We start from the raw sequence: 12,776 nt of genomic DNA, 5'->3' as shown, positions 1-12,776 counted from the left end.
CCAATTCCAGCTGGTCACTTTGCGCCTCCGACGTATCCGTTCGAGGTGTTGCAATTGGATTTTATCCATATGGAGGGATGCAACAATTTAAAATACATCCTTGTGGTTGTCTGTGCCTTTTCAAGATGGGTAGAGGATTACCCCCTAAAAGATAATACTGCCTTATCCACTGCCAAAGTCTTGCTCAAGGAATTTTTCCCTAGGTATGGTTTGCCAAGGATGGTGTGGAGTAATAACGGAAGTGAATTTGTGGGCCAGATTATGAAGAGAGTGTGTGAAGGTTTGGGCATTAAGCAGAAATTCCATGCTGCGAATCACCCCCAATCAGCTGGTTTAGTTGAATGCTATAATGGCACTCTGAAGCTGAAGTTAGCCAAGATTCAGGCGAGTTCTGGTCTCCAATGGCCCGATGCATTGCCGTTGGCACTTTTGTCAACTAGAACTACAGTGCATTCCCGAATAGGCCTTAGCCCGTATGAGATAGTGTTTGGCCGCCTGGCAAATGTGTGGGGAGTGCCGAGGCCAACAAAATTTAGTGATATTGAATATCCTGTGTTGATTGACTACTTGTATGATCTGACGGCTAAATTGCGTGCCTTACATCAACAGGTTCATGATAACCTTCCACAAGCATCTGAAGATCCAGGACACGTCATTAATCCTGGCGAATGTTCGTAATTTTCAGCAGACGAAGAATGATCAGCCCCGTTGATTAGGACCCTACTAAGTGCTTCTATCAACACGAACTGCAGTGAGAGTCCACGGCAAGAAGAATTGGATCCACGGCGTACATTGTAAGAGGGTGCCTCTATCTCTGCCGTACGACCAGTGGGTCCGTGAAGGTGTTGGTGATTCAGAGACAGATACAGTGCCGAGATTTGTTCCATTTAGTGACGCACGTTTGGTTGGGACAAGGTCTGAGCGAGAGGACGACGATATTTTGCAAGAAGCTGTGCCTCCGCCTTTAAGATTGGACATCACTGAGCCTGAGTTGTTGTTTCGAGATCAGACAGTGCCTGGTAAAGGCCGCTATAATTTGCGACCGAGAAACAATGGACTAATAAAGATATAATTTCTTTTTTTTGCTTTTGAAAACTGCACTCTCTCATCCGAAAAGCTGTTTTGATCTATTTTTCTTTATCAAACCCCCATCCGGGTTCAGCTGTAGGGTCGCGGTATCAAGACTTGGAGTGTCAAGCCGTGTAGACGTAAGGTCGACGGTTCTAGTTTGTTCTAGGGCGTTCCCTGGACTTACAGACGTACACCTGAGCGAAGAGAACTAACTGCCGCGAACAGCACTGTTAGAGGATGGAGTTTTTTGGGATTGAGAGAGCTGTTGCAGAAATGAACTTTAAGACAAAATTGTGTAAATTAATTCGAAGCAAATGTTTTCTAATAACGTGTCTTCTGATGTTTCTTAGCATGACGTTGTCTTTGGTGGGTTGGATGATTTTCTGTACCCAATTGACGTTTGCACCCACCTCACAACCTATGTCTTTTCCTACTACTACTTCTTTGCATTCTTTTTATACTTTACCTGAACATGAATCAATTAGAAGATCAGAGTTTGTTAATAATTCCTTTGTGCAACTTCTGCATCAACATCAGTTAGTAGTGAACACCACTAATTGTTGGGTGTGTGGTCTTATGCCTCATACTACGGATAGAGGTATTCCCTATTTGGTTCTGCCATTCAGTTACAATGGGTCTGTATGGGCATATCGTACGATGTTTATTTATGCCCATGAAGTCTATCCCCTGCGTTCCATGAAAGATAGTCCTAGTAATAGTGCTCTAGTGAAGGGAACAGTGGATATTATCAGAGATATCGATACATATGAGACTATTCCTAAGGATGAGGCATTAGCTTATATCGGATAGAACGTGACTGGATATAGTGTTAGTCTGAGTGAGAAGCAGCAACGGAAAAGGTCATCTCCGATTTGGATCGTACCCCATCGTGGTCATTTTTGTCTGCAAGGTAGTGGCAAGAATCCGAGAGCTCAGTTGGGGAAGAGTGTTTGTACTCAGACGTATGTCTTTGGGTCCCAGACTTCCCCACCGTTTTTAGCAGCTAAGGCCACGTATTTTGTTTGTTATGATAGAGCATATACATGGTTGCCCCCTGATTTTTCGGGAACATGTTATGTTGCGTATTTGTTGCCCCCTACGTATACTGCAGCCGCAGATTACCACAGAACGAGAGTTGTTAGAGGTGTCTTCAGTAAGGAAGATACTGCAGGACAAGAAGTAGGAGACATTCTCAAGGGTTTCCTACCGTTTTGGGGACCTATGGCTAATAGTAGGAACATACGGCAATTGAAGAGAGTGGTTGAGTCCACCATAGTTGAGACTGCCGGTGCCCTTAGTAATTTGACTGCCGAGCTTCAATTGGATCGCCTTATGACGTTACAAAATCGTATGGTTTTAGATGTCATACTTGCAGATCGAGGTGGAGTATGTAAACTGATCCAATCGAGCTGCTGCGTTTTCATTCCAGACAATGCTCCTACAGTGTACCAGGCCATTTCTAAGCTACATAAGGTCTCCTAGTCTGTAAATGTGGACGAAGGAGATTGGTCGCTGATGGGATGGTTTTGGGGATTGTTATCAACTTGGGGATGGAAGATTCTGATGATCATTGGGATGGCTTTAGAGATTCTTTTCTCATTTTGTCTTTGTGTACAGTGTGCTCCTGCTATATGTGGCCTCTGTGCTACTACGTGTGTAAGGAGACCTGTCTCGAGAGAAGTACTGAGTAATAGGATGATGCTCCAGCAGCATCTTGATGATCTGACGAATTTAGACCTAGATTCAGATTGACGTGAGTTTAGGTTTTTGCCTATGTAAGGGAAAAAGGAGGGTCTGAGGTTCCGTGAATTCTGAACCCGTTTTATAAAGGTCATGGTTTTGTTACGAATTTGATAGTAGCGAACCTTAACTAGCGAGTACGGCAAGTACGAGTGATTTCGCTATGTTAGAGTGACGAATTCACTATGTATTTAGGGATTCCGTTCTGAACCCTTGGGTTTCAGTTTGTGCATGGCAGCCATTTTGTGGTTGCCCTCACATAGGCCGATGAGCATGGCCGAATGAGTCTTTAGTACACTACACGTTAGCTTGAGTTTGTGCTGACTTCTGAATGACCCGAGTGAACTGACCCCGTTGCCTGAAGCTGACCTTGCTAAGCCAGTTCCTTGCCCAATAGCTGATCAAGATTAAGGATCAGAGCACAGGACATTGTAAAGTTTGGTATGCACACACACACACCCCTTATCCTGCTTCTCATCTGTTTCTGTTCCTCCCTTTATGGCTTCTTTATGATATGGGTTGTGGTCTTTTATTATGGGTTTGTCCGGCTTGTGCAAGAAGGAATGTTGGTCTTTCCTGTGTAATTAATGGTGGGCCGGACAACTAAAAGGTGGGCTTGTCGTCATGCGATACCTTTTGTAATGATGCCTATGATTGGACAAATTGTAAATAGTGGGTGTTTGTTCAGAATGTGATTTTTGGCATAAAAGACGATGTCTCGCCATACGAATTTGAGCAGTCTCCGACGAATATACTTGTGTTGTACTTCGTGGGCTTCTGTTCCTGGTTGCAGCCAATAAATTCTATCATGCAACCATGGCTTCATCCAGTACAGCAAGCTCACCATGAATAACCAGATCAACGCAGTCTCCACCTCCTGCTTCCTCACGCTCCGCATGCTTTAAAAATGTGAATGGCTTCCCATCAACACCAGACGAAATGTCACTTAAGCCCTAGTCACCAACTGGCTGGACTACGGCAACCCACTCTGTGTAGGAATCTCCTTGTACTTCCTGAAGAGACTACAACCCATACCGAACACAGCGGCCAGACTCATCCACCATCTCACAAAGCAAACCCACATCACCCTCCACCTCAAGAATCTCCACTGGCTCCCCGTTGAGAAGAGATGCCATTTCAAGATGCTGATTCACACCTACAAAGACCTTCACAACCAAGGACCGAAATACATGAACTACAGACTGAACTTCAACCAACCCTCCAGATATCTGCATTCCTTCCTCCTCTTCCTCGCTCACACCCACTCATCCACTGAAGCAACAGTGGAGGACGCTCCTTCTCCTACCTCGCTATGGAGTCACGGAACAACCTCCCTCTTCTCCTCTGGACCTCATCCTCTCTGTTGGAATTCAGGCAGGGACTCAAGACGGCTGTTCCTCTAAACTCTACCTAAGCACCAGGTTTTCAGAGCCTGGATACCCTAATGGGTAATTAGCTGAGCTTTATAAGTCCTGTTTGATTGATTGATTTATTGTGGCTAAGGGGCTGCAATGGGCCTTCAAGGGGTTTTAGGTCTAGAACAACACATGTACCAAGTAACTCAATTACGCAGTGAGCAGGTAAACAGGTGCACTCCTAAGTGTGTCAGTATCGTTTGAAGGTACATGAAATAGAAACTTGGCGCTCAAGGGTGAGAGGTGGCCACCAAACAACCCTGTTAGAACCCAAAGGAGGTTCAACAGTTTACAGGATTAACCTGATCCCTCAAAATGTATACAAATTAGAAATGTCCACATTTAACATTGTGTTATTCCAGTCTCTTTATTGAATCCACAAGTACTTCCTTGAGTCCAAACTTCTGTGCATCAGTCCAATCACCAAGGACATGTTTTCAAAACAGCCAACACGTGTTTTGTTATAGTGGAGGGTTAGCCTCCGACTTCATGAGGGCTTGGAACTATATATCGCATTCTCTCAGCCTCCTCAAAAGACTCATCAATAGGCAGTACAGGGAAGAGTAACTCCAACATATCTGTGTATCAGACCAGAAGGAGAGTACTCCTGACGCGTGTCTTTTTGGAACAATAACAAAGTTAAGTTTGGACATATCTAATTTGTAATCATTTTGAGTGCTCAGAGCCATCTTGTAAAACTCATGTACCAAGACAGCAGCACCAAATATGCAGTGGTTTCATTGCTGCATGCCTCTGGATGCTGTTGCACATTATTGGTGATAGTCGTGTTAGTGGATGCAGAGAATCAATGCTTGAGTCAGGTAGATCCTCTGGCCGGTGATAATAATGCCATATAACAAGACGCTTTGCCACATCCTGAGTATTCATACTCCAGGGGTCTCCAAACTTTTCTGCAATAAGAGCTACTTATATTCAATGCAAATCATCCTGAGCTCCTATAATTAGTGTAGTAATAGTGACTGTACCTGGAAAGATTATATCTGCTTCCCCCGTGCAACATTAGCGGGAGAGATCCTCTCAGTGGATCAGGCTTGGTCGCCAGCAGTAGAAACCAAAAAATGCTTAGTACATTTTGAATGCCCTCTACGTGGTTCATATGTAAGAGCCACACAATGCCCCTGGCACTAAGGTACCGATGGTAGTAATAAGTCTCCCTAATCCTGCATGATTTATCCATCAAATAATGGCTTTAAATAGATATTCGAAATTCTGCCATTTTTCCTAAAACATCAGCATATGAGTTCTTAAAATAAAAACATTTTCGTTTTGAATATACACTCGCAACTTTGATATATACTTGCATTTAAATATATTAATTCGACCAAGTACAAAGTTTCAGTTTAGTCGGCCGTGCTGCACATGGGAGAGATGCTTGCGGGGAGCTGGAGAGAGGGTAGCAGCTCATAAGCTACTTCTTGGAGAAGCCTACTCTGCTCTCTATTCGTGGAGGACCATCACTTGGTGCTGGAGTCTCACCACTTGGAGCTTGATGACCTCACTGCACAGCAGCCCTCACCCTCAATAGATACGAAAGGCAAGACCCTTTATTGCACTGAGATTGACTCAGGTGCCCCTCACTCTGGTCTTATGAGTGGAAATCTGAAGGGACAGAGATTGCCTGGAGTCAACCACTCAGCTTGTAAGAGGTTAAAGGGGGTGGGGTCCAGGAGGCAATGCTTAATTTGTAAACAATTACGTGCCAGGGCTCAAGGTATTTATCTCTTATCCACTACAGCTGCCATTTAAACTGCAGATTCAAGTTCAAGTTTTATCATTTAACACTGAATTACTGAACCCTGCCTAAAAATAAACGCACATCGCCACCATGAGGTGATTTCGCATAAATATGTGTGGGTGGTTACAAATAAGAGCCGGTGGCGAGCACTGGAAAACACCGGCACAAACTAAGCACTGCCAGGAGGGCCTTCTGGCACAAGATATGCAGTTGGAGCTTGGCAAAAACCCTAGCAGCCAAAAGAAGTAATTGTTCTGTGGCTACTCTATTATTTCCAACCTGGATGCTGCCTGCAGGAGTCATCCTCCTTGACCTCTCAGCGGCGTTCGACACAGTCTCTCAACGCACCCTAATAGGCAGACTCCACAACAAAGGGATCCAAGACACGGCCCTCGACTGGATCCGCTCCTTCCTCTCTGGCAGAACGCAGCAGGACAGACTTCCCCCTTTCCTCTCAGACCCTGCACCTGCAGAGTCCCCCAGGGGTCCTCCCTCAACTCCACCCTCTTCAATGTCTACATGGCTCCGATCACCCCCATCGTCAGAACCTACAGACTCAACATTGTGTCATACGCAGATGACACCCAACTCATCCTCTCCCTATCCAACGAACCCAACACCGCCAGACACAACTTTCGAGAGGCATGGAAGTCGCCCCCAAATGGATGAAAAACAGCTGCCTACAACTAAACACAAACAAAATGGAAGTACTCATCATGGGCCCAAACCCCGACGCCTGGAGCGACACCTGGGGGCCCACCGCCCTCGGAAGCCCGCCCACCCCCACGGACCACGCACGCAACCTGGGAATCATCCTGGACTCAGAGCTCAAAATGGACTGCCAGATCAACTCTGTCTCGTTCTCCTGCTTCCACACCCTCCGCCTCCTTCGTAAGACCTTCAAATGGATCCCCCTCGAACACAGAAAGACCGTCACTCACACCCTGGTCATCAGCAGGCTCGACTACGGCAACGCGCTCTATGCCGGAATAAACAAAAACCTCATCCGCAAGCTACAGAACATCCAAAACACCGCTGCAAGACTGGTCCTCAACCTGCCAACACACTGCCACATCTCCCAGCACCTGTGCACACTCCACTGGCTCCTCATCAAAGCATGAGTCACCTTCAAGATGCTCACCCATGCACACAAGGCCCTCCACGGCACCGGACCAGCATACCTGAACAGCCGACTCAAATTCCACGCACCCCAAAGGACTCTACGGTCAGCCCAGCTCTCCTACGCCGTGGTTCCCCCCACCAGAAAGACCAGATCGGGAGGCCACTCCTTCTCCTTCCTCGCGGCCAGAGCCTGGAATGACCTTCCACTCCACCCCAGACAGACAACATCGCTCCCCATCTTCGCATAAAACCTCAAAACCTGGCTCTTCAATAGACCCCCTTCTTGATGGACTGGAACCTGCTAACCCCCCCCCCCCCCCACACACACACACACCCAGCGCCTTGAGACCCTTACGGATGAGTAGTCGCGCTTAACAAACACCTGATTTGATTTTGATTTGAGGAGTGTCATGCCCTTGCACAGGCAGAAGTAGACTTCCATCATAAGACATGAATGGGCGGCTGTACATATTGCATTGTCACATAAATTCAGGAGCTCTGAAGCAATCGGCTAGTCATCTCCTGAGGCAATGGTTTTCCACAGCTTCTCATCCGAAGCACTGCCCATCCTTCAGGAATGCATTACAAGTAGCAAGTTACAAAGGTCCATGTGTAACAAAAGCAGCCCCACAAGGGTCAACCTAAACGCCACCAAAATAACTTGCTGAAGTTACACCTCATGGGAGGCCAACTAGTAACTTAATGTAACAAACAGGATTGTTTTGTTTGCCTCAACAAATTGGTAAAATTATCATCAGCTTTGCTTGACCTGGCAGTAATCAATGAAGGTCTTTCCCTGTCAACCAAGACTGAGCTCGGGTTCCCTCACGGGGCTAGTCCAAGGCCTGTTCCAATTTTTCTAAGATCGCAATTCAAACCCTAAACCCACTCGAAATTCAAACCCTAAACCCACTCGAAATTCAAACCCTAAACCCACTCGAAATTCAAACCCTAAACCCACTCGAAATTCAAACCCTAAACCCACTCGGAAGAACCTTAGATCAGCATTGAATCTGTAGCTAATCATTCCTCCATCAAGAGAACCCAAAGTGGTGATCGTTCCTTCTTTGTTCAAACATACAAACTAAGAAAATAAGGACAATCATCAACCTCCTAGAATACAGAAAAGCATTAAAAGCATGACTCTTCTCCAAATCATGACTCAGCTTCTAGAAAATCCTATACTTTCTACATTCTTGACATGGCATGCATCGACCCATTGACAAGCCCTAGTGCCACCCCTTATCAGATCACATAAAGTGCTACTCGCTTGGTGTTCCATGACCTGGTGGGTTAAAGAAAGTGCTGAGAGATGGACAACAAAATGATCAACGGAATCCTGGGCCTCACATACAACAAAATGACATGCATCATTTTAAAAGCACAAGAATACAGGGCCGCACTGGCTGTAGCGGGCACCGGGCGTTTCCCCGGTGGGCCGCTAGGGTGGGGGCCGGTTTTGGGTCCTTGGGGGGCCTTTTTTGTTACCGGGGTCGGCAATATCGGCCCCCTGTAGCAAAATCGGCCGAACCCCCAGGGGTGGGCCGACCGAGCAGTTTGCTAGGGCCGGTTTCGGTTCTCAGTCCGGCCCTGCAGGGATACCTCATATTTACAAAAATGTGACGCATCCCTGTGCCTTCCACTGCGCTGGAACACAATTGGCTGCCATGCACCAATGCAGGCACTTGCACAATGATGCAAGGGTGCCTGTGTTGTGGGGATGATCTTTGTTGTGCAGGAAGAGACACCTTCCTGCACAAAAATAATCTTTGATGGTGTTTCCCTCTTTCTTTGCGAGCTTCAGAATGCAGCACACATAGAAAGAGGAAAAAAGCAGGAGAAATAAAAGTCTTACTCCTTGCTGTGCCTCCTAACGCCTCATAGAATTTGACGCATTATTAGGTTTACAAAATGTTGTAAATATGGGAATTCAGCAGAATCCATGAGTGTTTTGCATGGGAAAACCCACAGCAACACCCACTGCAAGCCCCTTTCACGCAAAGTGCTTCATAATAAGGGGCCATATTTACAAGGCCATAAAAAACCATGCAGGGTGGCTTTGTGGGACCTTGTAAATATGGGCCAGCACACTGCGCTGCGTCAAAAAAAGTGAGCGTATGGCGGCGCAAGGGGCTTGTAAATAAGCCCCTCAGTTTCTTTGCCTCAACTGGGAAGGGCCTGTGTAATAATCTACCACGTGGGTCATAGAGGCACCATCAATGGCAGCCTGTGAGGCGTGATTGCATCTATTCGCACACTTCTGCAACATCGATACTTTATGCTATGAAACCATATGAAGCCAGAAAGCACTGTGAGCCTCGCACTATATCACTATATAAATACCAATACAATACAATACATTAAACAGCAGTAACAACTCCCCTATGGAAATGACCCATTGTCCATCACATTATTAGCAAGAATATTTAAGCAGAGTAATAGTACAACCCATCACAGGAAGATTTGAGCAAAACAGTCATGGGCTGTAGTGGCAACACCCTGACCTATAATGGAACCAATTCTAATGTATTTTATTTTCTGGCACAGAAAACGGTGGGCAGCTGTTCCTTGTCACAGGAATTGTGATGGTCATCTACAGCTGGTGTTGTTTCCTGACATAGCATTTTTTTATTACTTTGTTTCCCAGGGGAATTGGATATGTGCTGCTTCTTCAATGGCATGCACCCCATAGTATTCTCATAAGCTCATAGGCCCGATGAAATGTGGTCCAGAAACGGACTAGATTGTCCCTGGGCTACCAATACCAGGCGTGTATAAGTAATTTGGGTGTTGAAATTGACGAAATTGATGAAATTGACGAAAAACTGTTGAGGAGACCACAAGCAGTCAAAACGGCATCCATCTGCTTTGCCGTTCTAAAATGGCTGAGGAAAATTATCTGGCAGCTCCCTGAAGGGGCACAAAAAACAGTGATCCAGGCCCTTATTGGTTCTAGATTAGACTACGGAAATATTCTTTATCTATGGACCAATAAAGAGATAACACGTCGGTTACAGGTCGTTCAAAATGTGGCAGCCAGAGTTCTCTTACGCCTCCCTAAGCGAGCACATATCTCTGATCATCTACACAATCTACACTGGCTTAAGATGGGAAGTTGATGTAAATTTAAAGCACTGTCTTTTATGTTCAGGATAAATACGGGGGAAGCCCCAGACTACCTAAGTAAGCTGGTTCGGAAATATACCCCCTCCCGTAACCTTCGCTCTCTAAATCAGGCGAGATTCATTGTCCCTAGATTCAAACGCGCGCGAATGGGCGGCCGCTCATTCGCTTACATAGCACCTACGCTATGGAACTCACTCCTGCTACATGTACGTCTAGAACCAAGCTACAGAAAATTTCGGAAAGGCATCAAGGCCTGGCTTTTTAACTAATAATGTTGCTTAGGCTTATTCTCCTCATGGTGATGTATGAATCCAAGGCGCCGGGAAACCCTCAGGGTAGCTGTTGCGCCATACAAGTTCAAAAAATAAATGAATAATAAATAACCACAGGGTGGGGAAAATCTAGCCCATCTCTGGTTGAAGTCATGGGCCCCCACTAAGAAATGACGAATTACAGGGGAACCTATAATTCCAAGTCCGATTCCTACAGTAATTCCTAATATTTCCCTCTGCCTTGAAAAGATCTGCAGTGCTCCCGCACACCTCACAATTCTGAAGAAATCCGTAACTACTCTTACCGGACGCATCAGAATTAAGAGGCCAATCGTAATGAGGGCCATACATACATTGTTTTCTGGTACGGAGAATAAAATACTGCTTCGCAGTACTGCCTCAGATCCTGGAACACTGTAATGTTTCATTAGCTTCCTTTAGAAATGGCAGCAAACCGCTGTGGTTTGCAACAAAACACATTTGTGAAAATGTGCTATAAAATATGCCAGCTGATCCCTCTTTAGATCTTGCCTACTAGACAGCACATGCTTTGTCTTTTGTGATATGTATTTTTAAGCTCACAGTGGGCTAAGAGCCCCCACATTGCTTACCATTAGCTGTCTTCATTGTCACTCTGATATGCTTGCTTCCTATTCATCAGCTGTGTGGGCTTCCTTTCCTCTTCATGCCTTTATCCCTTCCACGGAGCATGGAAGCATGACTGTGTCCTTGTACTGCTTGCTATTCTTTTTCAGGTGCTACTTTTTTTCAGTTAAGCACTCTACCAGAGTACATGTGTTTTCCAGCTGTCTCCCTCGTGTGCATCTCTCCCCATTCTACTGATTTCCAGGTTCCTCTCTCCCTCTCTAAAAAATACATTTTAATGCTTTTTTTTCCCTTTTAGGTACCAATCCTACTTGGATCGGTAAATAGAAAGAAAAAAGTGACCATGCCGTTTTGTATTTTGTGCATGTGTGGTACACACCTACGACTGGGAACCGAAACCAGCCCTGGCAAACTGCTCCTCCGGCCCACCCAGTGGAGGAGGGTGGGTTGCGGCTGAGCTGTTTGCAGGGTCCAGTTTCTGATGATTTTATTACAGGGGGGGCGATATTGCCGCCCCCGGTAACAAAAACATACCCCCAGGGGCCCAAAACCAGCCCCCCACCCTGGCGGCCAACCGCGGAAAAGCCCGGTGCCTACTATGGCCAGTCCGGCCCTGCCTACGACAGGCCATGTCAAAAGCTTTTTTGAGCCATGCAGCCCTGCATCAGGGTTGGGAAGCATGACTAAAAAGGCAAGACCTATTGGCTTTGACAGTGCTTATTTTCAAGAGAATTCGTGCTTGCATAGTGCAAAGGACGCCGGAATGAACATATGTTCAGGGCTGCCTGTCTGCCCTCTAACCAGACCCCCACAGACACACATCTTCACAGCTTTATTTGCACTTACAATTGGGCTCAGACTGGAATGTGTCACTCAGTGCCCTGATGAGTGAATGTTAACTGGGCTGTCCTTGCGCCCTGACCTCAAGCACTTTGTGACTGAGTCCTGCTGACCTCCAGAGGTTCAGGGCTCGGTGGAGGGCGGGTACTATGCGTGTGAGGGAAGAGGGGCATGATGTGTGTGTGGGGTGGTTAATTAACTGATACAATAAAGATGTGATTGATCGATTGAAAACATGTAAACCCACAGCGACAGCTGTTTTGCACAAAGCAGCAGACAGGGGGGCGGTGGGGGTTCGCACAGTCTGCCCCAGGACTGACAGCAGAGACACCATTCCTTTCCCATTTATCATCCGACAGCCCTCTGGAGAAAGTGTTTTTTTAATTAAACGTGGCGTTGACAAGAGGCGTGGGGGCAGAAACCACACACAGCTGCCAGTGGTCAAGTTCAGAGGCAAACCCAGTGCATAATGTTTGATTCAATTTGCAACATTATTGGCATTGTGAGAACCCTGCTGCATTAGCACCTAAAAAAAACAGCAAATACTTCGAGTCCCATCTTCTGGGGAACATCACATATGTTTCTGGTTTAAAAAAACCAAAAACACATTGCCTTGGACATTCCAGTTCACTAGTTACAGATGGCTTCTAGCTGAAAGATTTAATGTTGCTTCACAAAGCCATTTATTAATATGCCAGTGTTCTTGAACAAGTGGCATTGTTTATGAGAGCTAATATCATTTCAAAACGTACAAAATGTGAACAGGCACTCGTAATCGATTTACTCTGACATAATGTTAAATCAATATGGCTGATTATTAGGTGAAAG

Source organism: Lissotriton vulgaris, chromosome 6 (genome assembly GCF_964263255.1).
Source record: "Lissotriton vulgaris chromosome 6, aLisVul1.2, whole genome shotgun sequence".
Taxonomy (NCBI): Eukaryota; Metazoa; Chordata; class Amphibia; order Caudata; family Salamandridae; genus Lissotriton; species Lissotriton vulgaris.
Note: the sequence above shows the minus strand (reverse complement) of the source record.